Source organism: Tursiops truncatus, chromosome 5 (genome assembly GCF_011762595.2).
Source record: "Tursiops truncatus isolate mTurTru1 chromosome 5, mTurTru1.mat.Y, whole genome shotgun sequence".
In the NCBI taxonomy this organism is placed as follows: Eukaryota; Metazoa; Chordata; class Mammalia; order Artiodactyla; family Delphinidae; genus Tursiops; species Tursiops truncatus.
The window spans coordinates 104,332,046-104,358,854 of record NC_047038.1 but is presented as its reverse complement, the minus strand read 5'-3'; the positions used below and the strand labels follow the sequence as shown (position 1 = coordinate 104,358,854).

General features: G+C 39.9%; 1 protein-coding gene across 3 annotated transcripts in view; it reads left to right on the top strand.

Moving 5' to 3' along the window:
* LRAT (lecithin retinol acyltransferase) overlaps window positions 1-26,809 on the top strand; it is an 85,184-nt gene that overhangs the window by 43,706 nt on the left and 14,669 nt on the right. The window contains exons 3-7 of one of the 3 annotated variants that reach the window (XR_012332122.1): window positions 2,309-2,468; window positions 6,525-6,704; window positions 15,425-15,546; window positions 17,674-17,765; window positions 23,244-24,518. The gene's annotated coding sequence lies outside the window, so the exon portion shown is untranslated. The remainder of the gene's footprint in view (window positions 1-2,308; window positions 2,469-6,524; window positions 6,705-15,424; window positions 15,547-17,673; window positions 17,766-23,243; window positions 24,519-26,809) is intronic. The other 2 variants (XR_012332121.1, XR_012332123.1) reach the window with 2 other exon arrangements.

Genomic DNA, 26,809 nt, shown 5'->3' with positions numbered 1-26,809 from the left:
AAACATGTCAAGGAAATGTCAGCTGACTTTAGCCAAATCCTTATATTTGACTCATGAGTAACTCCTGGTGGGGTGTCAGGGAGGAGTCATGCATCCTTCTTTCCTGCCAGAAAGTTGGTTCCTGAAAAATAAATGAATGTGGTGACCATGTGTAAATTGGATGTTCCAGATCTTTGTTCTGCTCTATGTTTCTTACCAAGAACAAGCAAATAAGTATAGATTTGTTTTTTAAAAAAATATTTTTTTCAGAATATATATTTCATATTTTTCCATTTTATATTTCATACTATTACTTTCAAGTATCAAAAATGTTTTCTGGCAATCTCAAAGTTATGCCAATGGCAAAAGTCTTTTGTTATAGATGAGAAGGCTATAAGAAATGATGACTGCTAATATTCTGTTTTATAGAATCTGTTTAGAGAGCTTTACCTAACTAGATCTGTCAGCTCAACTAGTTTTATATTTGGTATACATGCATGTTCAATAAAATCAATTTTACATACTGTCCCTTCTCATCTTTGAATTTGAAATACGTAAAAGTAGATAACAAAACACTTTTTTTGAACATGGTACCCTGAAAGTTTTTGCCTCTCAAAGCTTCCCTTACTGAACATAGTTTTATATATTTGAAATTAAAATTTTTTGTGGATCTGCCTTCGGGTTGATATAATCTATGTTATCTACATCTTGAAGCCTACCTTGATTATGTAGAAAAGGGTTCGGTGTAATATTAAATAACAAATCCCTTCTCCATTCCACAAAATCAAGCAACAACAACAATCAGAGCCACGGGCATGAACTCTATAACCAGATGTGTAATGCTACCGAGGCAGCCTGCAGCTTTACACTGGCCATGGGTGTGGTGCGGATGAGGCATCAACGGGAACAAGTCCCAGGCCAGTCTTGAAATGCATTCACAGCATTGCAAGGACCACAGAAGTTACTGGGCTGAACGCTTAACCCTCTAACCAGATTTTAGAGGTGGAAAATCAGGCACAGAGGTTGAGATACTTTGTGATTATGCAAATAATTAGAGCCAGATCCCAACCTTGACTCCAGCTTTCTTTCCACTGTACCACATCAGTTCCCTGAGGCCTCCCATACACTGGACAAGCTTTCCTCCAATGAATGTATTAATTTCTTGCAGACCTTCTGTGTACTCCAAGCAGAGCCACACAAGAATGAACTAGTTAGAATCTTAGTTCTGTAGCTGCTCAGTATAAGGAGAGAGAATGGCAAGTCAATAGATTTCAAAACGATAAGCTTGTAGAGGTGTCAGAAGAACAGAGAGATGAGACCGGTCAGTAAAGGAGAGGGATGATGGCAGAGAAGGCTTCACTGACACCTTAACTGAGCTGTAAAGAATACAAACATTTAACGTGAATGAGAACTCCTTTTCCAGGCCATTGCAGGCACCTGGAGCAGTAAATACAAAGGCACAGTCATGAGACCCCTCCTGCCGCTGAATTGCTGCTAGTCATTAAGAACAATCACCTGTGTTTATGTTGTTGCCTTGAGAAAAAGGTGCCCAGTAGGGTTACAAAGAACTCACTTCCTCTGCTCAGGTGATGCTGGAGACAAGAGGCAAGACCATGGGGGCCTTTACACTGTTAAAGTCCCGAGTACAGAGAAAATGTTTCCTAAACTTTCCAAGTGCCTCGGCTGAATCTAATAAGCGTGCAATTTTGTGAAACACATGATGAATGGGGGTGGAATCAGACTGTGAGGAAAAGAAACGTTTTATGGACAGAGGTTTATTTAAGGTAGATGGAGAAGCGGGAAGTACAGGAATCTCCTCAAACAGGTGATGGTTCCCTTCTCCCCAGTCAGCTCACAGCTGCTCCCCTGTCCCAGCAGCGACCCTGGTGCCATCCTTTTCCTGACTCTAGATTCTGTCCCCGACATTTCTTCCCATTGAGCTTTTAACTGCTATTCCCATGGCTGCCTGCCTGCTGCTACTAACACTCAGTGTGTCATTGCTTCTGATGCTTCATGACTTTCCTTAAATCCTTTACTGTTTCTTTCACTTCTGCTTCACTCTACCAGGTCTCTATCTCTCACTGAAAACTGCCAAAGGATCTAATTAGGCTGACTAGTCATGGTGCAGTATTGGTGCTTCCAATGAACAAAGTTCTTGAGCCAGGCTGCCTCATGGGCCACTGGACACTCTCATATCCTTTAGGTCAGATACCTTCAGATCAGGTGACATCCTTGGGCCAATCAGTTGTTGCCAAGTTGCGCAACCATGGGCTCCAAATCATGGTGGAGCTACCCTAAGGAGCTACTTGTAACTGATTTTCCTTTGCAGATGGCTATCAGCCAGGTTAGAGGGAGAGTAGTACCTGATCATCACCCTCGAGAGCTCAGTCTGCAACAACATAGAGGATGGATTACATGAGGAGACGTAACTCAAAGGACATCCATTCTGTCACCAAGATGTAGGAGAGAAATGATGAAGACTGGATGATGTAAGTCAGTGGCAGTGGGGATGGAGAGGAGAGAAAGGAATGATTCGAGGAGTGTAAAAGGGGGAGGGTGTTTCATACGGTGTCCAACCAAGAACACAAACTTTGCTAAGTATTGTCTGGCAAGATGTGCATGTATGTGTGTGTGTGTGTGTGTGTGTGTGTGTGTGTGTGTGTGTGTTACCTTGGTTTCTCTCTTCCACTCAGCCTCCAATCTCTTGTGAGGGCCTTACATTGGCCAACAAAGCCAGAAAGCAGCTGACAGGAGAGCCTGGGAGACAGCCTGCTATGAAAGTCAAGAAACATATCTGAGGGCTAACAGGAACAATTGGGCACCCATCAATATAACTGGTCGTATTGTGCCATACTGGCTAATTTAGGGGAGTGGGCCTTGGAAGAAGTAGGAAGAGCCTGGTTTGGTATATACAAAGTTTGAGTAGCCTCGGGCCCCATGGGTGGAAATATAAACAACTGGAAATTGGAATCTCACGCTCAAGACAGAGAGGTATTGGGAATTATAACAGTCGTAAATGTAGCCCAGGCTATGAATTAGACCATTTTGGGGTGTCTATGAAGAATTAAAATAAAATGTAATGATAGGAGACTAAGAGTCACAAACAAGTAAGAGGGAGGAAGAAAGATCAAGAACATTTCCAGAAGGAGACTGAGGAATAACGGTACAAAGTTTAGAGCAGACCAGAAGAGACTGTGAGGAAGCCACGGAGGGGTGAGCTTTAGAAGGAAGTGTATGAATAGCATCAAGATAGAGAAGAGAGAGAAGGGCTGAAGACTGTTCACATTGGACTTGACAAACAAGGAGACAGAGTGACCTTGTTTGGTAAGCATCCCACTAACGCTAGATGCAGGGTGTTAGGAAGGTTAGGGGAGAAGGCGGATTGTAGGTTGGAATGTAAATGGGAAAGGAGCGTGGGCTTCTTTTTGTAGTAGTTTGGTGGGGAAAGGAAGGAAACAAAGCACAAAGACTCAGAGAACAGTATAATATCTGACATGTCTTTTTTCACTTCAGCCTTGCTTGGAATGAAACATACTATGAACTGCTTTACGCCTCATTTAAGAACATAAATCAGAAGTTAATTTTCCTAATTCTTTTCTAAGAGACACCCTATTTGTAATATCATCAGAACAGTACTTTTCTTTCAGAACAGAGATTAGTATCAGAGGGTCAGTCAAATCAATGAACGTTCCCATTTCTACTGGCTTCTTTGAAAAGAACACATATTCAGATAGAGATTCTAGCAGGGTCATCTAGAGATTATTATTCTAAGTGAAGTTAGACAGAGAAAGACAAATATTATATCACTTATATGTGGAATCTTAAAAAAATGATACAAATGACCTTATTTACAAAACAGAAATAGACTCACACACAGAAAACAAACTTATGGTCACCAAAGGGGAAAGGTGGGAGAGGGATAAATTTTGAATTTGGGGTTAACAGGTACACACTACTATATATAAAATAGAAAAACAACAAGGACCTACTGTATAGCATAGGGAACTATATTCAATATCTTGTAATAACCTATGATGGAAAAGAATCTGAAAAGAATATATATTTACACATATATGTATAACTGGATCACTTTGTTGTATACCTGAAACTTTGTAAATCAACTATATTTCAGTAAAAAAATGAAAATAAAAATAAAAGAAATTCTAGGAGAGTCAGGAGAATGGGGAAGGAGTAGAAATATAAAACAGACTGCACAGGACTCTAGTCTTGGGTTCTTAATTCCAACAACCTGTTGAGGGAAGTCCACTGCCATTTCCTCCCTTTCACAGAATGATAGAGCAGAGATCAAGACATAATACAAGACTCAGATTCAACTGCTTCTGGAAACCTTTTGAGCAGCATGACCTCATAAGTTCTTCAGATTCTCTACAATTAAATCTCCACAAATATTCATGAAAAAAATCATAATGGAAGATTAAACAAATCCAAATGGCTAACATGTCCAACAAAAATTGTACAAAATAATGATTTCTTATCCCTTTGTCCTATGTTGACCCCAATACATGAAGAATTTTGAGACCGTTTTATCTGGCACTTGACTGAGTCACCTATTCTTTGAAGAAGAATGTGTTAGCATTCTTGAGAAAGTCTCCTTGTTTATACTGAGTCAAACAATGAGCTGAACTTCCAAGATTTATCAGATAAACAGCTTTTGTTGGCTAAGCCTGGCTGGGCCTGCAGCTGCCTCCAAGGATCTGCTCAGGCTGAAGAACCTAAGCTCCACATTAGTCCAGACACCTGATCTGACCACGTGTCTCACTGCTGGGTGGAAACCAAAGAGGTAGCAATTGCTACATACTTGAGGGACATCAAGATTGATTTCCGCTCCAGCCTCCCTTAACACCTCCTCCAAACTCCCACCTCTCCACACAAATCTTTCTCCACTTCACCTCTAGCAAGTCACAGACAAATGACTACCAGGGAATTCAACAACAGTAAATTCTTTTTGTTTTTTGTTTTGTTTTGGGTTTTTTTTGTTTGTTTGTTTTTTTAATTGAAGTATAGTTGATTTACAATGTTGTGTTAATTTCTGCTGTATAGCAAAGTGATTCAGTTATACATATATATACATTCTTTTTTTAATATTCTTTTCCATTATGGTTTATTATAAGATATTGAATATAGTTCCCTGTGCTATACAGTAGGACCTTGTTGTTTATCCATCCTATATATAATAGCTTACATCTGCTAACCCCAACCTCCCACTCCATCCCTCCCCCAACCCGGTCCCCCTTGGCAACCACCAGTCTGTTCTCTACGTCAGTGATTCTGTTTCTGTTTCATAGATAGGTTCATTTGTGTCAAATTTTAGATTGCATATGTAAGTGATATCATATGGTATTTGTCTTTCTCTTTCTGATTTACTTCACTTAGTATGATAATCTCTAGTTGCATCCATGTTTCTGCAAATGGCATTATTTCAAACAATGGTAAATTCTTTTCATTTCATACTACACCTAATTTTTCCTGTATAAAAAAATTAATAAACAGAAACCTCAATTAAATAGAGTTGGGAGGAAGGAAGGGGGAGCTCTCATGCCCTGTGAAGATAGGTGACCCCAATAGGAAGAAAGACCCCAATAGGAAGAAAGACTCCTCTTCTTTCCCGTGAAGGACTCAGCCACTGAAAAGCCATGGACCCTTGGTTTACTACAGTTCTCCCAACTTCCGTTCCCCTCTATAAAACAGTCCTCTTCTCCACTTTTGTAGGGGACTTTCACATGGCTCACCATGGTTGCAGACCTCAAATTGCAATTCTGTGCTGATCCCAAATAAACTCATCTTTGCTGGAGAAATATCTGGGAGTCTATTTGTTTCAGGCCAACACCTGGATGAGGATTGAAAGTGACAATAAAGTGACAAAAACGTTTGTGACAATTATTTTAAAAACTATAAAGGAATTGAAGACATAAGACAAGAAGAGAGAAAATCTGAAAATGAATAGAAGAAAGGAAGTGGTTTTAGAGCACCACAGCAATCTGTTTGAGGGACAAGCTCCTCTGTAGGTGAACAGCTACACCTATGCTTCCCATTGCTGCCCCTGCAGGGACTGTTACATCTCCTTCTGTAGTTCAGTCAGATTTCTTTACTTTGCTAGTGCGCATTCTCAAGACCACTCTGGAACCAAGTGCTATCCCTTTGATCCTAAAGTTATCTTCCCACCTAGATAGCAAGGCAGACTAGAAAAAAACTAGAAAAGGTCAACTTTTATGTGCTCCCCCCACCCTCACAGCCACCCCACCCTTGCTTAGCTCTTTCCCTAGGCAGGCTCAAGGAACTTTTACTGACGTGCTCCTAAGTTGGCACGTTAGAATGTGCTCCTAAGCCCACATTTTTTGCCTGGTATGAGGTAGACATGGTGGGGTCCGGGAGGTCTCTCCTAGCAACCCAGAATCTGTGAAAAAAATTAATAAACAGAAACCTAAATAAACAGAGTTGGGAGACCAGAAGGGGGAGCTCTCATGCCCTGTGGTTACCAACCACATTTGGTAATTTTACCAACCACTCCACATTTGTACTTTCAGGGTTAGGATACTAAGTACTTGCTGAAGGCAGCCAACTCATTCCCGCAACAAATGATTCAGATTCTGCTTCATTCCTTCCATGTGGCTCACATGTATTGAGTGTCCATGATATCCTAGGCACTGAACTTGGCAGAGGGGCTTCAGAGGTGGAAGATAAAAGTTTCTACTCTGAAGGAGCAGGTATGTTGCAACCATAGTATTGGAACTATCTGAGTTGAAAGTGACTTTAGAAAATAAGACATTTTTGCATTTGTTATTTTACAAAGGGCTTTCACATACATTCACTCATTTAATAATTATTACCCTATAATGAAGAAACTGAGTCTATAAATATTGAGCCTATAAATACTTATATATAAATAAAATATTGAGTGGTTTTTAACCACCAAGGTGTTATTCTTGTTTAACTGTCAAGGAATCTGAGGCTAAGCAGGTTAAATGTTCAGGAGCCCATAGTCAGAAATGTAGTATCAGGACACAAACTACGGTATTTTTACTCTAAATTCTCTATTATTTCACAGTGCCCTGTTTGTGTGCAATCAAGCAGGTGAAGTCATCAATTTCTTTCCAAGATCATACTGCTACATCTAGCCGGTGGTCACGTGACATGAGGAGGGGTTTATTTACTTTCCTAGTCCTTACCTGTGCTTTCTGGCCACAGAGATTGAACTTTAGTTCTATATGATGTAACAGTTCTTAAGATTTTAAATCCTCACCCAAGGAAGTGAAACAGAAAGGTAGATTGGCCCCTGCCCCTGGAATCTGAAAGTTTAGCTGACACAGTTGATGTCTGGTTTTAGTTTTGTTAAGGTATCCATGCAAATTGCACCCAGTTACACCAGATGCTATTCAAGCTCAGCCGTCCTCTGACGGAGGTATGAGCGACACCAGGAAACACTCTATATTCCACAGTGAACTGTTTACAAAGCAGCCTCCTTTTGTGAAGAAATGCCAAGATGGTATTAAGATGAAACAAAAGCCCATCACAATAATAATAGGTGTGTCTGTCTACCATCTGCTTTTTGGTACACACACAGATGCACAGCAGCTCCCTAAGCTGGGCATCTTGGTGTTTGGGACTTATCCTCTGGGTATGTGAGGAGTCACTTCTGGGCAATGAAATTAACAATCCAAATCACAGCCCTGGAACTTAACTGGGTGAACACTGCAGAGCTGAGGCGCAGGGGAGATGACAAGTGGACCATCCTGGCTCTCCACCAACAGGCAACCATGCAAATCCTCAAACAAAACTTGTAGGCCTATTGCAGGTGGTCGAATCACAAACAATAAGGGGCCTGGGTTACAGATCCAAGGATATTATTTACATGTGTGATATAGGCAATATTTTTGATTCAGCAGAAATCCGTCTTGGCCATTTTCTGAGAACAGACAGGATTGATTATCCTCCTATATATAGTTCTAAACATTTTTCCTCTAGTCTCTATACCACTTGTGAAACAAGCCCTGGAATCCCTGTTGACAGGGGCCACTGAGAAACCAAGACGGAGCTGACGGTGGGGTCTGAAGGGTAAGGCCCTACAGTGGAAATTAGCCTAGGAGATAGGACAGAAGGCAGAGGTGGGAGCAGGCGGGGCAAGGGGCTCAGGATGGCCCTGCCCAAAGGCCAGGGGGTTGGCCTGACAAGTCTCTGACAAGGACAGGCCTCCCAGCTTCATGTGGACCCAGGAGTGCCTGTTAAGTGCCCGACAGAATTTTTGCAGCATTGTGAGGAAACAAAAACGAAGCTCACACCAGAGTGCACCCTCCTGAGTGGGGATGAACCACTGGATGCAGGCCCAGCAGCTCCCTTTATCTGTGACCCTAAAATGGGGGCTGGGACCGAGCACAAAGGCTGAGCCCACCTTGAAACACCTCACACTGCGGTTTGAGATCCTTGCACTGGCCTTGTTGACAGCGGGCTTGTCTCGCTCCCCAATTAAACTACAAGCTCTTTTAAAGTGTTTCTAAGTGTGTAGGACAGCGTTCAATCAATTCTAAAGAACAAGTACAATTTCACTGTCCCACAGGTGGTTGTTTTTTGTTTTTTTTTCTATTGCCAGGCAGCCAAAGTAAGAAAGGTCTCTCGTTTCTAGTTCCTCGGCAGACTTACATTCAAACATCTAAACAACCATCTAAACAACCCTTCGACAAGTATACACAGAGCGCTTGGTGCCAGGAAGGCACTGTGCCTGGTTGGCGGCTACGTGGTCCTCAAGGCCGCAGAGATTCTCACCACCAGAGGGCGGCCGAGGGTGGCTCCGTGCTGTCTCTCTCCGTCCCCTGCCGGACAGTAGTGATGGTGACATTGTTCAGGCTGTGGTTTGTAAGCCACATGCGTAAACGTGGCACTTATCACTCTGCCTTGTTAATGTCCTTTTTAATCTTTTGCTTATCTCTACCATCGCATCTCATGGTTTAAAATCCTCATTCTTAGGACTTGGCTCTCGGTTTGTGATGCAAATGCTCTTTTCGGTCTTCCTAAATTTCTTCTGTTGCCCAGATAAATAATACCAAAAAAAGTTTTGGTATGCACCAATTTGTTTCCAGGGCGTGATCCCCCCAGGCCACCTGGCTGCCGGGCCGCCAGAAGTGCAAAGCAACCTGTTTTGTCTTGCAAGTTTTCCTCTTGCCCACCATTGTTTTTTTTTTTTTTTTTTTTTTTTTAGCGGTACACGGGCCTCTCACTGTTGTGGCCTCTCCTGTTGTGGAGCACAGGCTCCGGACGCGCAGGCTCAGTGGCCATGGCTCACGGGCCCAGCCGCTCCGCGGCATGTGGAATCTTCCCGGACCGGGGCACGAACCCGTGTCCCCTGCATCGGCAGGCAGACTCTCAACCACTGCGCCACCAGGGAAGCCCCATTGGTTTTTTTGTTTTGTTTTTGTTTTATTTATTTTTGGCTACGTTGCACGTGGGCTTTCTCTAGTTGCAGCCAGCGGGGTCTACTCTTCGTTGCAGTGTGTGGGCTTCTCATGGCGGTGGCTTCTCTTGTTGCAGACCACGGGCTCTAGGTGCGTGGGCGTCAGTAGTTGTGGCTAGCAGGCTCAGTAGTTGTGGCTCACGGGCTCAGTAGTTGTGGCTCACTGGTTTATTTGCTCCATGGCATGTGGGATCTTCCCGGACCAGGGCTCGAACCTGTGTCCCCTGCATTGACAAGTGGATTCTTAACCATTGTGCCACCAGGGAAGCCCCTACCATCTGATTTAATGGGAGACTGTCAAAATCATTTTATTCCTCGATTTAATAGGAATAAAATCTATTTATATATATTGGAAATGTTACTCTTGTTTAATCCTCTAATTTTCTGTTGTTTCATAAACATTATCACATTGATTTGCTGTTGCTTATCATAATTGCACTTTTCCTCTATGAGTCTATTCAGTCTTCACTGGGGAGCCTTTGTGATAAAATGAACATGTCTAGCTTTGAGTCTTGCTCTGGACCAGCTGGAGACTCTGGCAAAGTCTCATGCTTAATCTTCTCAAGTATAAATGAGGGAACATATTACTTACTCTCACGATTATCATGAAGCTTTTAAAGTATGTTGAGCCCCCCAGTGGGTTGGCACATAGATGTGCTTAATAAATGTTAACCAAGGGACCGTATATTAGTATCACCTCTTGCATACTCTGAGCAGTATTTTTAGGAGGCTTACAGTTCCTTTGGGATCTACACATCAATACCTTCCGTTCATGTTTTAAAAGGGATTCTCCCGTCCTCCAGCTTCTGCACCACAACTTAGCTATCAGAAACAAGGCTGGTGCTTGGCCCACCAGCTGACGCACGTTGTGGAGCATGGCCAGAGGGGGTCTGGCTCAGCCGCAGGGTGCATTGATGCTGGTGGAGTGGAGGGCCCAAGGCCCAGTGGTCGTTTAGTCAGTCCACCCATTTGAATGATGTGCCCCAGCTGCTGACCTTTTGGAAATCCTAGTAGCAGCCACACTGGCCTGGCTCACAGCAACTGGGTGTGCTGGCTCTTTTAAAGCAAGGACTTTATGAAGAGAAAGGGCCACGGGCAGTGAAGAACTTTTCATGTAGAAGCTGGGTAACAGGAGGGTTTGTTTGGAAGCAGCCAGGGAAAGGAGGAGGGAGGGAAAATGGAAGCGTGGCCTTAACACAGACGCCAGGAGTAGGAACCAGAGCTTGTATTGTAAATGAACCTCCTTTTCCCAAATTGGAAACTAGGAAATAAGGTAACTGTACAGTTGTAATAGCAATCATATTGATAATAACTATGGGGTTTTACAGCATTCAAGATTCCAACTGAGGGGAAGAGCTAATTGTGATCAATTTGTGTGTGGGGAGGAGTGTGTGTGTGTGTGTGTGTGTGTGCACATGCTCAGTGTTTATCCTAAATATTTGGGAATAATAATCCATATATGGATTAATAATAATATGACAATACCTAGCCAACTAAAGTATTTTATTAATACCCACACCTCATTTTCTAGCATTCTTAATAAATAAATTTTCTTTTCAAGATATACATTTCATTAGCCTTGATTGCCTCCATCAAATGGACTGCTTATTAAACCTTAATACCAGCCAATTATAATTTTCTCTTATTCTGATTTCCTACAGTACTGTTCCTTAATGTGAACTCCATGGGGTCACCTGCATCAGAATCACCCGGGGAAACTTGTCAAAGTGGCAGCTTCCTGGGCAACATCCCACATGCAGTGTAGCAGAGATTACTAGTTACAACACCATTGTCTCTTTCCTCTTTAGTAACATGATCCTTATTTAGTTGGGGTTAGCAATACACCTCTTAGAATACTACATTTCCTGGCCTTCTTTTCCACATGACAGTATTCTGACCAATGTAATGAAAGCAGAATTGTTGTCTAGGAATTCCAGGAAGGCACCTTGCAAATTAAGCAGTGCATTTTTTCTTTTCCTATTTCTCTTCTGCCAGCCTGAAAGTGAACACAATGGCTAGAATGCCAGCAGCCATTCTGGAACATCAGATGACTTTGTGGACGGAGCCCAGGTACCCAAGGTGGTGAAGAAGGAAGAAAGAACCTTGGGTCCCTGTGGTAACACCTTATCAGATTTGGGCTGGCTTTCTCCAGAGGAAATAAGCTGCTACTTCACTTAGGCCATTGAGAATGTTCTGTTCTATGCAGCTGACCTAATTCCACTTGCTAAATCTGCTGATTCAAAATCTCTTGAAAAGCTGCATTTTAAAAAAAATTTTAAGTCAGTTTTAATGAAATTCGATTCACAAACAGTACAATTCACCCATCTTTAGTGTGAAGCTTGGTGAGCTGTGACAAATATAAAGGATAATCACACCCCAATTGAGATAGAAAACCTTTCTATAACTTCAAAAATTAACTCCTTCAAAAAAAGAGTGGATATATGTATATGTATAAGTGATTCACTTTGCTGTACAGCAGAAACTAACACAACATTATAAATCAACTACACTCCAATAGAAATTAATTAGAAAAAAAATTTACTCCTGTTCCTTTACCGTCAATCCCTCACCCCCAGGCTCTGGCAGCTACTGATCTCTGTATTTACAGTTTTGCCTTTTTAGAATGTTTTATAAACTACCTGGCTTTTTTCACATACCAAAACACTTCTGAAATTAATCCTGTTGTTCATCAGTAGTTCGCGCCATTTTATTGCTCAGCTCATATTTCTTTAGATGAATATGTCCCAATTTGTATATTTCTTTATAAATTGGTGGATAGTTCGATTGTTTCCAGTATGTGGCTATAATGAATGAAGCTGTTATAAACATTCATGTTCAAATCTCTGTGTGGGTATTTTTTACATTTCTATTGGGTAAATATCTAAGATTATTCAAAGAGACTGTGCCATTGCACCCCATCAACAATGTAGAAGGGATCCAGCTCTGCACACTCAAGCATTTGGTATTGCCAATTTTTCTTGTTGTTGTTGCTTAATTTTAGCTCTCCTAGTAGCTGTGTAGTAGTATCTCATGGGGATTTTAATGTGAATTTTTCTGATGAATACTGATGGAAAGCACTTTTCTATGTGTTTTCTCTCCAAATCATTTCTTTTTGGTAATGCATCTGTTCAAATATTTTAATGAGTATGTTTAAGTTCTTTATGTATTATTGATACAGTCTCCCATCAGATATGTGTTTACAAACATTTTCTTTCCGGTTTGCGGTTTGTCTTTTTATTTTCTTTTCAGTGTCTTTCAAAGAGCAGGGAATTAAATTCAATTACCCAGTTTTTAGGGGTTCTGCTTTTTATATATGTTCTATAAAATCTTTGCCTAACCTAAGATCTCAAAAATTTTCTCCTATGTTTTCCTTTTTTTAAATTTTTAATTTAATTTTATTTATTTTTTAATACAGCAGGTTATTATTAGTCATCAATTTTATACACATCAGTATATACATGTCAATCCCAATCGCCCAATTCAGCACACCACCATCCCCAACCCCCCGCAGCTTTCCCCCCTTGGTGTCCATATGTTTGTTCTCTACATCTGTGTCTCAATTTCTGCCCTGCAAACCGGTTCATCTGTACCATTTTTCTAGGTTCCACTTACATGCGTTAATATATGATATTTGTTTCTCTCTTTCTGACTTACTTCACTCTGTATGACAGTCTCTAGATCCATCCATGTCTCAACAAATGACCCAGTTTCGTTCCTTTTTATGGCGGGGTAATATTCCATTGTATATATGTACCACAACTTCTTCATCCATTCGTCTGTCGATGGGCATTTAGGTTGTTTCCATGACCTGGCTATTTTAAATAGTGCTGCAATGAACACTGGGGTGCGTGTGTCTTTTTTTTTTTTTTTTTTTTTTTTTTTTTTTTGAGGTACGCGGGCCTCTCACTGTTGTGGCCTCTCCCGTTGTGGAGCACAGGCTCTGGACGCGCAGGCTCAGCGGCCATGGCTCACGGGCCCAGCCGCTCTGCGGCATGTGGGATCTTCCCGGACCCGGGCACGAACCCGTGTCCCCTGCATCGGCAGGCGGACTCTCAACCACTGCGCCACCAGGGAAGCCCTCGTGTGTCTTTTTGAATTATGGTTTTCTCTGGGTATATGCCCAGTAGTGGGATTGCTGGATCATATGGTAATTCTATTTTTAGCTTTTTAAGGAACCTCCATACTGTTCTCCATAGTGACTGTATCAGTTTACATTCCCATCAACAGTGCAAGAGGGTTCCCTTTTCTCCACACCCGCTCCAGCATTTGTTGTTTGTAGGTTTGCTGATGATGCCCATTCTAACTGGTATGAGGTGATACCCCATTGTAGTTTTGATTTGCATTTCTCTAATAATTAGTAAGGTTGAGCAGCTTTTCATGTGCTTCTTGGCCATCTGTATGTCTTCTTTGGAGAAATGTCTATTTAGGTCTTCTGCCCATTTTTGGATTGGGTTGTTTGTTTCTTTAATATTGAGCTGCATGAGCTGTTTATATATTTTGGAGATTAATCCTTTGCCCGTTGATTCATTTGCAGATATTTTCTCCCATTCTGAGGGTTGTCTTTTCATCTTGTTTATAGTTTCCTTTGCTGTGCAAAAGCTGTGAAGTTTCATTAGGTGCCATTTGTTTATTTTCATTTTTATTTCCATTACTCTAGGAGGTGGGTCAAAAAAGATCTTGCTGTGATTTATGTCAAAGAGTGTTCTTCCTATGTTTTCCTCTAAGAGGAAAGTTTATAGTTTTATAACTATAGTTTTAAAGAGTTTTATAGTGTCCAGTCTTACATTTAGGTCTCTAATCCATTTTGAGCTTATTTTTGTGTATGGTGTTAGGGAGTGTTCCAATTTCATTCTTTTACATGTAGCTGTCCAGTTTTCCCAGCACCACTTATTGAAGAGGCTGTCTTTTCTCCGTTGTATATCCTTGCCTCCTTTGTCATAGATTAGTTGACCATAGGTGCGTGGGTTTATCTCTGGGCTTTCTATTTTGTTCCATTGATCTATATTTCTGTTTTTGTGTCAGTACCATATTGTCTTGATTACTGTAGCTTTATAGTATAGTCTGAAGTCAGGGAGTCTGATTCCTCCAGCTCCGTTTTTCTCCCTCAAGACTGCTTTGGCTATTCGGGGTCTTTTGTGTCTCCGTACAAATTTTAAGATTTTTTGTTCTAGTTCCATAAAAAATGCCATTGGTCATTTGATAGGGATTGCATTGAATCTGCAGATGGGAAAAACTGCATTTTTAACAACTTTCTCAGATAATTCTTGAACACAATCAAATATGAGAACCACCATCATGGTTTTTAAGGTCCATTAGTAGTTTTACAATTATTTCTTAGACCAACCAAAGACAAGGATGGTACACATTATACCTTTACTTGTATAGGACCATGAAAACAGTAGGCGATGGTCCATCAGAACCCACAGAATAAATAAATGGGTAAGAAAATCTTCTACTAATTTTTTCCCTTAACTACCTGAGAAAATGTTTCTTAACTATGGACAATTTTAAGAAACACTTGGAAGATAAATCTTTTTCTACTGCTCTGAACATCCTAAGTATAGCACTACCCGTCAACACAGTGATTAGCGGCTTTGCAGTGACACTGTAATTTCTCAGTGTGGTGCTTGTTTTGCCTTTGGAATCCCCTCCAGAGTTTGCTACCAGGATAGTCTCAGTCCAGCAGTCCTACTCAGTCCTTCAGTGCTGCTAGCCTCATGAGGAGTAAATCCATTTCTAAACACAAAGCATCTAAATGGTCACTATATCGCTTCAGTTATCTATACCTATATTTGTGTGTGTGTCTGTATGTCTGTGTGTGTGTGTAGACAATCTCATCACACATATCATTTTATGAACAAAGTAAACGTCCAAGTTCCTGGGCATTTATATGTCCTCCAACATTATGGCAGTTAACAACTATGATAATCATATTGTTGAAAATGGCAGTTCCATGAATGAAAAGTTATATTTTTCATTTAGAACTGTGGTGCTCAGAAGTCAAGGATGATGCCTGTTAATGATCCACAGGGTTCTCACTAAGAAGTTTGGAAATAATCCACCTGCATATTTCAAGACATTGATTATCCAACGTTTCTAAAAAGGTATTAAAAAATCCAGCTCTTTACCTGTGTTTCCGTATTCCCTGTCTCCCATGGAGACTGTCAGCTTACCCAGGGTATTGTCTTTTCCTTTTTCTCTGTGAGTATTGGCATTTGTTACTGAGAACTTGTTCTAGAGATTCTGTAATTAGTATTATAAGGCAATGCTTGAAGAGAAAGTGATTGCTAAAGTCTTATCTATAAACGTCAGCAACAGTGAAGTTAAAAAAGCAAAACAACCTAAGCTTTTTTTAAAAAAAATTATTTTATTTATTTATTTTTGGTTGTGTTGGATCTTAGTTGCAGCCAGTGGGTTCCTTAGTTGTGGCACACAAACTCTTAGGTGTGGCATGCACGTAGGATCTAGTTCCCTAATCAGGGATGGAACCTGCATCCCCTGCATTGGGAGGCGAATGCTTAACCACTGTACTACCAGGGAAGTCCCAATATAAGCTTTCCAAGTGTTAATTTTCTTCCCTGCAAAATGGATTAAAAAAATAGTACTTTTGGGGGCTTCCCTGTGGGGGCTTCCCTGTGGGGGCTTCCCTGGTGGCGCAGTGGTTGAGAGTCCGCCTGCCGATGCAGGAGACATGGGTTCGTGCCCCGGTCCGGGAAGATCCCACATGCCACGGAGCGGCTGGGCCCGTGAGCCATGGCTGCTGAGCCTGCGCATCCGGAGCCTGTGCTCCGCAACAGGAGAGGCCACAGCAGTGAGAGGCCCGCGTACCGCAAAAAAAAAAAAAAAAAAAAAAAGTACTTTTTCATCAAGTTGCAGTGAAAAATAAATAAGATAAGGCTTATTTATTTTAAGGCTTATTTATTTAAAGTTCTGAGCATAGTGCCTAAACAAATGTTAGCTGTGATTGGTCAGTTCTCCTGTTAAATGTTTCAGCTTCATTGTGTTTCTGACTGGATGATAAAACATCTGTGAAACTTTATTAAATATATTATTTTAAACCTATTCTCTGAGGGTTTTTTGTGGCAATCTCCAAAATTGGAAAACCAACCCCTCTCCCACCCTCAAGGAAAAGGGAGGTGACTCTTGTCTGAATTTACAGAGGAGTCTGGCTCCTTGGATCTTTCCCAAGGAATTGACTCCTAGACTAGTCTCTCCCTTTCCATTCAAGTGCCTTCTGTTCAGTGAATGGTTCCTCACTGGTGGGAATGTTAATTTGCTATAAATTATTGGGGTAATGTGTTCCACATTACAAAACTATTGGATTGTGTTTTCCTCCTTCCTGTTATTATCGTTATTGGAAAGAGAGTGAATTATCATTGAAACTTTGAGCCAAGGCCACTGACCTAAATTCCATGGATTATCTATGTAGGAGACAATTTTGCTAGTACTTGATAAAAAAGCATAACATACAGAAAGTCTGGATGTGCTTAATTTTTATTCTTTTTGAAATGACTTTTTTAACTATAGATGTAATATGTGCTCATGTAGAAGATCTAGAGACTTCAAAATATATAATGAAATTTAAAATCACCAAAAATCCATATACCTGGAATTACATCCACTGTTGGGATTTTAGTGTTTTTCCATTTGCCTTTCCTAACTCCCTAGCTAGACTGGGCAGAAGGTCAAGGTGTCTCTGCTGTACAGAGGAGCCTAGTAACTGCTAGATTTCCAAAGAATAGACTTGTGAGGTCCCGCTAGGGCTTTCCTCCCAGAGTCAGGCCTTACTTGGACCTTTCTTTCTCCATCTGATGACACAGTGATTGATGTTTGGGCAAGGACTTCATTAGAGGATGCATGTAAGAGATGCCAGCTGAAAACACGGTGAGAAAGGAGTACAGAGAGAAGCAGGACCATTCATGGTACACAAAGGACTCTGTGCAGCCTCCCACTCACAGGGAGCTTCGTTCCTTCTCTAAATGTACTATATACACAACAGACCCAATTTATTGTTTCCCCGTGAATGCTAAGTGCCTGCTTCTCTCAGGATCCTCGTGAAGTGAGGATATCTGCAAGTAACAGAAGGGAAGCCCTGTTTTTATTCTCTTTTTTAATTTATAGGTGGGAGAAAGGCCCCCCACCCCCACTGCATCTAGCAACTTCAGGCCTGTCCTTCCCGCCTTGAATGCCACCTTCTATCCTAGTGACTAATTTGTTTCTCTGGAGCCTAGGTTCCAGCCATAGATGGGATACATTAGCCGCTGAAAACAATGTAGCTGCGTGTATTCCTCCCTGAGAGAATAAGGGTTCCTGTCACACCCAGGTATGGCAACAGTCACTTTTTTTTTAAGTCTTGACTTATCTACTTCATTTTTAAAAACTTTTATTGGAATATAGTTGATTTACAATGTTGTGTTAGTTTCAGGTGTACAGCAGAGTGAATTAGTTATACATATACATATATCCACTCTTTTTTTTTCTATTTTGATTCTTTTCCCATATAAGCCACTACAGAGTATTGAGTAGAGTTCCCTGTGCTATATAGCAGGTTCTTATTAGTTATCCATTTTACATATAAGAGTGTGTACATGTCATTTCTATCCTGTTCCATTGATCTATATTTCTGTTTTTGTGCCAGTACCATACTGTTTTGATTACTGTAGCTTTCTAGTATAGTCTGAAGTCAGGGAGCCTGATTCCTCCAGCTCCGCTTTTCTTTCTCAAGATTGCTTTGGCTATTTGTGGTCTCTTGTGTTTCCATACAATTGTAAATTTTTTTGTTCTATTTCTGTGAAAAATGTCATTGGTAAATGTCTCATTTCAGCATTCATCATCATGCTTGTTGTCATGCACTGAAACTTAAACTTATGGTCATCCTCACATGCATTATTGGACACCGAACATTAACCTTATTCCAGCAGTCAGCACCATGCTTAGTCTCACCTGCATGTTGCCTCACTCTAGCAGGCATCTTCTCGGGGGCTGTGTCACACTGAATCTTAATCTATGCCACCAGTAATATTTTAGATTGCTGACACACTCTAAGCCTTAACCTTATTCCAATGACCACATTAATGGTTGTTTTGTCACACTGAACTTTAAGTTTATTCTACCGTTTATCTTCTTGTTTGTATTGACTTAGTGAATCTTGACTTTATTCCAGCAGTCAAGTTCATGGTTGTTGCCACTCACTGAACCTTACACTTATTCTGGTGGTCCCATTCATGCTTCTTATTGCAAACTGTATACATTAAATTTTTTTTAACTTCATTTTATTTAAACTAAAAAAAAATCCAAGTCCACCCATTTCTCTGGCCTCTCACCTTCTACCTCTGGCAACCAACAATCTGTTCTGTGTATCTATAAACTTCATTTTTTTTTTTTTTAGATTGCACAAATAAGAGAGGTCATGTGGTATTTGTCTTTCCCTGTCTGACTTATTTCACTTAGCATAATACCCTCAAAGTCCATCCATGTTGTCACAAATAGCAAGATTTCATATGTTTTCTATGGCTGAATAATATTCCTGAGTGTGTGTGTGTGTGTGTGTATCACAATTTCTTTCTCTATTCATCCATCAATGGACACTTAGCTTGTTTCCATATCTTGGTCAATGCTGCAATGAACATGGGGGTGCACATATATTTTTGAATCAGTATTTTTGTTTTCTTTGGATAAATACCCAGAAGTGGAATTGCTGGATCATACAGTAGTTCTATTTTTCATTTTTTGAGGAAACTCCATACTGTTTTCCATACTGGTTGCACCAAATTACATTCCCCCCAACAGTGCACTAGGGTTCCCTTTTCTCCACATCCTCACCAACACTTGTAATTTCTTGTCTTTTTGATAATAGCTATACTAACAAGTACGAGGTGATATCTCATTGTGTTTTTTTAATATTCCAGTTTATGGAGATATAATTGACATATAGTAATATGTAAGTTTAAGATATACAGCACAATGATTTGATTTACATATATCATGAAGTGATTATCAAAATAAATTTCATAAATCCTCTCATCTTGTGTAGGTACAAAACTAAAAACATATAAAAATCTTTTTCTTGTGATGAGAACTCTTAGGATTTACTCTCTTAACAGTTTTCATATATAATAGACAGCATAGTTAATTATATTTATCATATTGTACATTATATCCCCAGTACTTAATTATCTTACAACTAGAAGTTTGTACCTTTTGACTGCCCTCATCCATTTCCCCCTCCACCAACCCTCACCCCCACCCATGCCTCTGGCAACCACAAGTCTGATCTCTTTCTCTGTGAGTTAGCTTGTTTGTTTTTGAAATATAATTGACCTACAACACTATGATAGTGCCTGTTACACAATATAGTGATTCAATATGTCTATACCTTACAGACTGATCTCCACAATAAATCTAGTTATGATAAGTCTAGTTACAATCTGTCACCATACAAAAACATTACAGAGTTATTGACTATATTCTCCACACTGTACATTTCACATCCATGACTCATTTATTTTGCAAATGGAAGTTTGTACCTATTAATCTCCCACACCTATTTCGTATCTCCCCCTACTTTCCTACCCTCTGGCAAACACCTGTTTGTTCTGTGTATCTATAACTTTGTTTCTATTACATTTGTTCATTTGTTTTGTTTTGTTTTGTTTTAGATTCCACATATAAGTGAAATCATATGACATTTCTCCTTCTCTGTCTGACTTATTTCACTTAGCATAATACTCTCTAGATCCATCATGTTGTCACAAATGGCAAGATTTCATTCTTTTTTTATGGCTGAGTAACATTCCATTTTACACACACACACACACACACACACACACACACACACAATCTTCTTTATGCATTCATCTACTGATGGGCACTTATGTTGCCTCCATATCTTGGCTATTGCAATGAACATAAGGGTGCATATATTTTTCCTAATTAGTGTTTTTGTTTTCTTCCGATCTCTACCCAGGAGTGGTATTGTTGGATCACGTTCTATTTTGTAGTTCTATTTTTATTTTTTTGAGGAATCTCTATACTGTTTTCTATAGTGGCTGTACCAATTTACATTCCCACCAACAGTGCACAAGGGTTCCCTTTTCTCCACATCCTTGTCAACAGTTGTTATTTGTTATCTTTTTGATAATAGCCATTCTGACAGGTGTGAGGTGGTATTACATGGTGGCATTGATATGTATTTCCCTGTTGATTAGTGATATTGAGCACCTTTTCATGTGCCTGCTAGCCACCAGTATGTCTTCCTTGGAAAATGTCTGTTCAGGTCTTCTGCCCATTTTTTAATTGGGTTTTTTAATTGATATTAAATTATATGAGTTGTATATTTTGAATATTAACCCATTATCAGATACACAATTTGCAAATATCTTCTTCCATTCAGTAGGTGAATTTTTTGTTTTGTTGATAGTTTCCTTTGCTGTGCAAAAGCTTTTTAGTTTGATGTAGATCCATTTGTTTATTTTTGCTCTTGTATCCCTTGCCAGAGGAGACATATTCAAAAATATATTATGAAGATGGATGCTAAAGAGTGTACTGCCTATGTTTTCTTCTAGAAATTCTATGGTTTCAGATCTTACATTTAAGTTTTCAATGTACTTTGAATTTATTTTTGTGCATGGTATGAGAGAGTAGTCCAGTTTGATTCTTTTGCATTTAGCTGTGTAGTTTTCCCATCATCATTTGTTAAAGAGGCTGTCTTTCCCCCATTGTATAATCTTGCTTCCTTTGTCATAGATTAATTGCTATATATATGTATGGGTTCATTTCTAGGTTCTCTATTCTGTTCCATTGATCTGTGTGTCTGTTTTTGTGCCAGACGCATACTCTTTTGATTACTATAGCTTTGTAATGTAGTTTGAAATCAGAGTGTAATATCTCCAGCTTTGCTCTTTCTTCTCAAGATTGTTTTGGCTATTCAGGGTCTTTTTTGTTTCCATACAAATTTTAAAATTATTTGTTCTAGTTCTGTGAAGAATGCCATTTGTATTTGGATAGGGATTGGATCTAAATGTTGCCTTGGGCATTATGGCCATTTTAACAATATTAAGTCTTCTACTTCATGAATACAGTATGTCTTTCCATCTGTTTGTGTCATCTTCATTTTCTTTCATCAGTGTCTTATAGTTTTCTGAGTGTAGGTATTTTACCTCCTTAGTTAGATTTATTCATAGTATTTTATTCTTTTTGATGTGGTGATAAATGGGATTGTTTTCTTAATTCCTCTTTCTGATAGTTTGTTGTTAGTGTATAAAATGCAATATATTTATGTATATTAATTTTTATCCTGCAACTTTATTGAATTCACTAAGGAGCTCTAGTAGTTTTTTGGTGGCATCTTGAGGATTTTCTAGGTATAGTATCATATCATCTGCAAACAGTGACAGTTTTATTTTTTTCTTCCCAATTTGGATTCTTTTTATTCCTTTTTCTTTTCTGATTTCTGTGGCTAGGACTTCCAATACTGTGTTAAATAAAAGTGGTGAGAGTGGGCATCCTTGTTTTGTTCCTGATCTTAGAGGAAATGCTTTCAGTTTTTTACCATTGAGTATGTTGAGTACAATGTTAGCTGTGGGCTTATCATATATAGCCTTTAATATGTTGAGGTATGTCCCCTCTATATCCACTTTGTTGACAGGTTTTTGTTGTTGTTGTTGTTGACAGGTTTTTTAAAAAATCATAAGTGGGTATTGAATTTTGTCAAAAGGTTTTTCTGATTCTATTGAGATGATTATATGATTTTTATTCTTCAATTTGTTACTATAGTGTATCACATTGATTGATTTACAGATATTGAACCATCCTTGCATCCCTGGGATAAAGCCCATTTAATCATGGTGTATGATTCTTTTCATGTATTGTTGAATTTGGTTTGCTAATATTTAGTTGTAGACTTTTGCATCTATATTAATCAGTGATACTGGCCTTTAATTTTCTTCGTTGTGATATCTTTGTCTGGTTTTGGTATCAGGGTGAGTGTGGCCTCATAGAATGAGTTCAGAAGTGTTCTTTCCTCTGCAACTTTTTGGATACCTTGAGAAAGATACGTGTTAACTCTTCTCTAAACGTTTAGTAGGATTAACCCGTGAGGCCATCTTGTCCTGCATTTCTGTTTACTGGGAGCTCTTTTTTTTTATTACTAATGCAAATTCATTACTGGTAACTGGTCTCTTTATATTTTCGATTTCTTCCTTGTTCAATCTTGGGAGATTGTACATTTCTAGGAATTTGTACATTTCTTCTAGGTAGAGCATTTTTTGGTTATAGTTGTTTGAAGTAATCTCTTATGATGTTTTGTATTTCTGTGGTGTCTATCGTAACTTCTCCTTTATCATTTCTGATTTTATTGATTTGGGCTTTCTCCCTATTCTTTTGATGAGTCTGGCTAAAGGTTTACCAATTTTGTTTATCTTTTCAAAGAACCAGCTTTTAGTTTCATTAATCTTTTCTATTGGTTTGTTATTTTAGTCTATATTTCATTTATTTATGTTCTGATCTTTATGATTTTTCTCTCTCTCTACTAACTTTGGGTTTTGTTTGTTCTTCTGTTTCTAGTTCCTTTGGTAGTAAGGTTACGTTTTTTGAGATATTTCTTGTTTACCTAGGTAGGCTTTTATTGCTACAACTTCCATCTTAGGACTGCTTTTGCTGAATCCCATAGATTATAGATCATTGTGTTTTTGTTTCATTTGTCTCCAGGTATTATTATTTTTTTTATTTATTCTTGATTTCTTCAGTGATCCATTGTTTTGTAGCATATTGTTTAACCTCCACATATTTATGTTTTTTGCAGGTTTTTTTTTTTTTCCTTGTAGTTGATTTCTAGTCTCATAGTGTTTGGTCAGAAAAGATGCTTGGGCCCGGGAGAGGAAGATGACAGAAGAGTAAGACGTGGAGATCACCTTCCTCCCCACAGATACATCAGAAATACATCAACACGTGGAACTGCTCCTATACAACACCCACTAAATGCTGGCAGAAGACCTCAGACATCCTAAAAGGCAAGAAACTCCCCACGTACCTGGGTAGGGCAAAAGAAAAAAACAAAGCAGAGACAAAAGAACAGGGACAGAACCTGCACCAGTGGGAGGGAGCTGTGAAGGAGGAAAGGTTTCCACACACTAGGAAGCCCCTTCATGGGCGGAGACTGCAGGTGGCGGCAGGGGGAAGTTTCAGAGCTGCGAAAGAGAGCGCAGCAACAGGGGTGTAGAGGGCAAAGCAGAGAGATTCCCACACAGAGGATCCATGCCAACTGTCACTCACCAGCCCAAGAGGCTTGTCTGCTCACCCGCCGGGGCTGGTGCGGGCTGGGAGCTGAGGCTTGGGTTTCAGTTGGATCGCAGGGAGAGGACTGGTATTGGCCAGGTGAACACAGCCTGAAGGGGTTAGTGTACCACGGTTAGCCGGGAGGGAGTCCGGGAAAAAGTCTGGACCTGCTGAAGAGGCAAGAGACTTTTACTTCCCTCTTTGTTTCCTGGTGCATGAGGAGAGGGGATTAAGAGTGACACTTAAAGGAAATCCAGAGACAGGCGTAAGCCACGGCTATCAACGTGGAACCCAGAGAAGGGCACGAGATGCTAAGGCTGCTGCTGCCACTACCAAGAAGCCTGTGTGCAAGCACAGGTCACTATCCACACCTCCCCTCCCGGGAGACTGTGCAGCCTGCCAGTGCCACAGTCCCATGATCCAGGGACAACTTCCCAGGGAGAACGCACGGTGCGCATCAGACTGGTGCAAGGTCATGCAGGCCTCTGCCGCCACAGGCTCGCCCTGCATCCTCCCTCCCCCTGGCCTAAGTAAATCAGAGTCTCTGAATCAGCTGCTCCTTTAACCCCGTCCTGTCTGAGCGAAGAAGAGATGCCCTCAGGTGACCTACACGCAGAGGTGGGGCCAAATCCAAAGCTGAACCCCAGGAGCTGTGCGAACAAAGAGAAAGGGAAATCCCTCCCAGGAGCCTCAGGAGCAGTGGACTAAATCTCCACAATCAACTTGATGTACCCTGCATCTGTGGAATACCTGAATAGACACAGAATCATCACAAATTGAGAAGGTGGACTTTGAGAGCAAGGTATATTATTTTTTCCCCTTTTCCTCTTTTTGTGAGTGTGTATGTGTATGCTTCTGTGTGAGATTTTGTCTGTATAGCTTTGCTTTCAACATTTGTCCTAGGGTTCTGTTCATCCATTTTTTTTGTTTGTTTTTTACATTTTAAAAAAAAATTTCTTAATAATTATTTTTTATTTTAATTATTTTATTTTATTTTATCTTACTTTATATTATTTTATTGTATCCTCTTTCTTTCTTCCTTTCTTTCTATTTTTTCTCCCTTTTATTCTGATCCGTGTGGATGAAAGGTTCTTGGTGCTCCTGCCAGGAGTCAGTGCTGTGCCTCTGAGGTGGGAGAGCCAACTTCAGGACACTGGTCCACAAGAGACCTCCCAGCTCCATGTAATATCAAATGGTGAAAATCTCCCAGAGATCTCCATCTCAATTCCAAGACCCAGCTTCACTCAACGACCAGCAACCTACAGTGCTGGACACCCTATGCCAAACAACTAGCAAGAAAGGAACACAACACCACCCATTAGCAAAGAGGCTGCCTAAAATCATAAGAAGGCCACAGACACCCCAAAACACATGACCAGATGTGGACCTGCCCACCAGAAAGACAAGATCCAGCCTCATCCACCAGAACACAGGCACTAGTCCCCTCCACCAGGAAGCCTACAGAGCCCACTGAACCAAACTTAGCCACTGGGGACAGGCACCAAATACAACGGGAACTACAAACATGCATCCTGCAAAAAGGAGACCCCAAACACAGTAAGGTAAGCAAAATGAGAAGACAGAAAAACACACAGCAGATGAAGGAGCAAGGTAAAAACCCACCAGCCCTAACAAATGAAGAGGAAATAGGCAGTCTACCTGGAAAAGAATTCAGAATAATGACAGTAAAGATGATCCAAAATCTTGGAAATAGAATAGAGAAAGTGCAACAAACATTTAACAAGAACGTAGAAGAACTAAAGAGGAAACAAGGAATGATGAACAATACAATAAATAAAATTAAAAATATTCTAGAAGGGATCAATAGCAGAATAACTGAGGCAAAAGAATGGATAAGTGGAAGATAAAATAGTGGAAATAACTACTACAGAGCAGAATAAAGAAAAAAGAATGAAAAGAACTGAGGACAGTCTCAGAGACCTCTGAGATAACATTAAACACACCAACATTCGAATTATAGGGGTTCCAGAAGAAGAAGAGAAAAAGAAAGGGACTGAGAAAATATTTGAAGAGATTATAGTTGAAAACTTCCCTAATATGGGAATGGAAATAGTTAATCAAGTCTAGGAAGCACAGAGAGTCCCATACAGGATAAATCCAAGGAGAAACACGCCAAGACACATATTAAACTATCAAAAATTAAATACAAAGAAAACATATTAAAAGCAGCAAGGGAAAAACAACAAATAACACACCAAGGGAATCCCCATAAGGTTAACAGCTGATCTTTCAGCAGAGACTCTGCAAGCCAGAAGGGATTGGCAGGACATTTTTAAAGTGATGAAGGGGTAAATCCTACAACCAATTACTCTACCCAGTAAGGATCTCATTTAGATTTGATGGAGAAATTAAAACCTTTATAGACAAGCAAAAGCTAAAAGAATTTGACACCACCAAACCAGCTTTACAACAAATGCTAAAGGAACTTCTCTAGGCAGGAAACAGCAGAGAAGTAAAAGACCTACAAAAACAAGTCCAAAACAATTAAGAAAATGGGAATAGGAACATACATATTGATAATTACCTTAAATGTAAATGGACTGAATGCTCCCACCAAACAACACAAACTGGCTGAATGGATACAAAAACAAGACCCATTTATATGCTGTCTACAAGACACCCACTTCAGACCTAGGGACACATACAGACTGAAAGTGAGGGGATGGAAAAAGTTATTCCACACAAATGGAAACCAAAATAAACCTGGAGTAGCAATTCTCATATCAGACAAAATAGACTTTAAAATAAAGATTATTACAAGAGACAAAGAAGGACACTACATAATGACCAAGGGATCAATCCAAGAAGAAGATATAACAATTGTAAATATTTATGCACCCAACATAGGAGCACCTCAATACATAAGGCAAATACTAACAGCCATAAAAGGGGAAATTGACAGTAACACAATCATAGTAGGGGACTTTAACACCCCACTTTCACCAATGGACAGATCATCAAAAATGCAAATCAATAAGGAAACACAAGCTTTAAATGATACGTTAAACAAGATGGACTTAATTGATATTTATAGGACACTCCATCCAAAAACAACAGAATACATATTTTTCT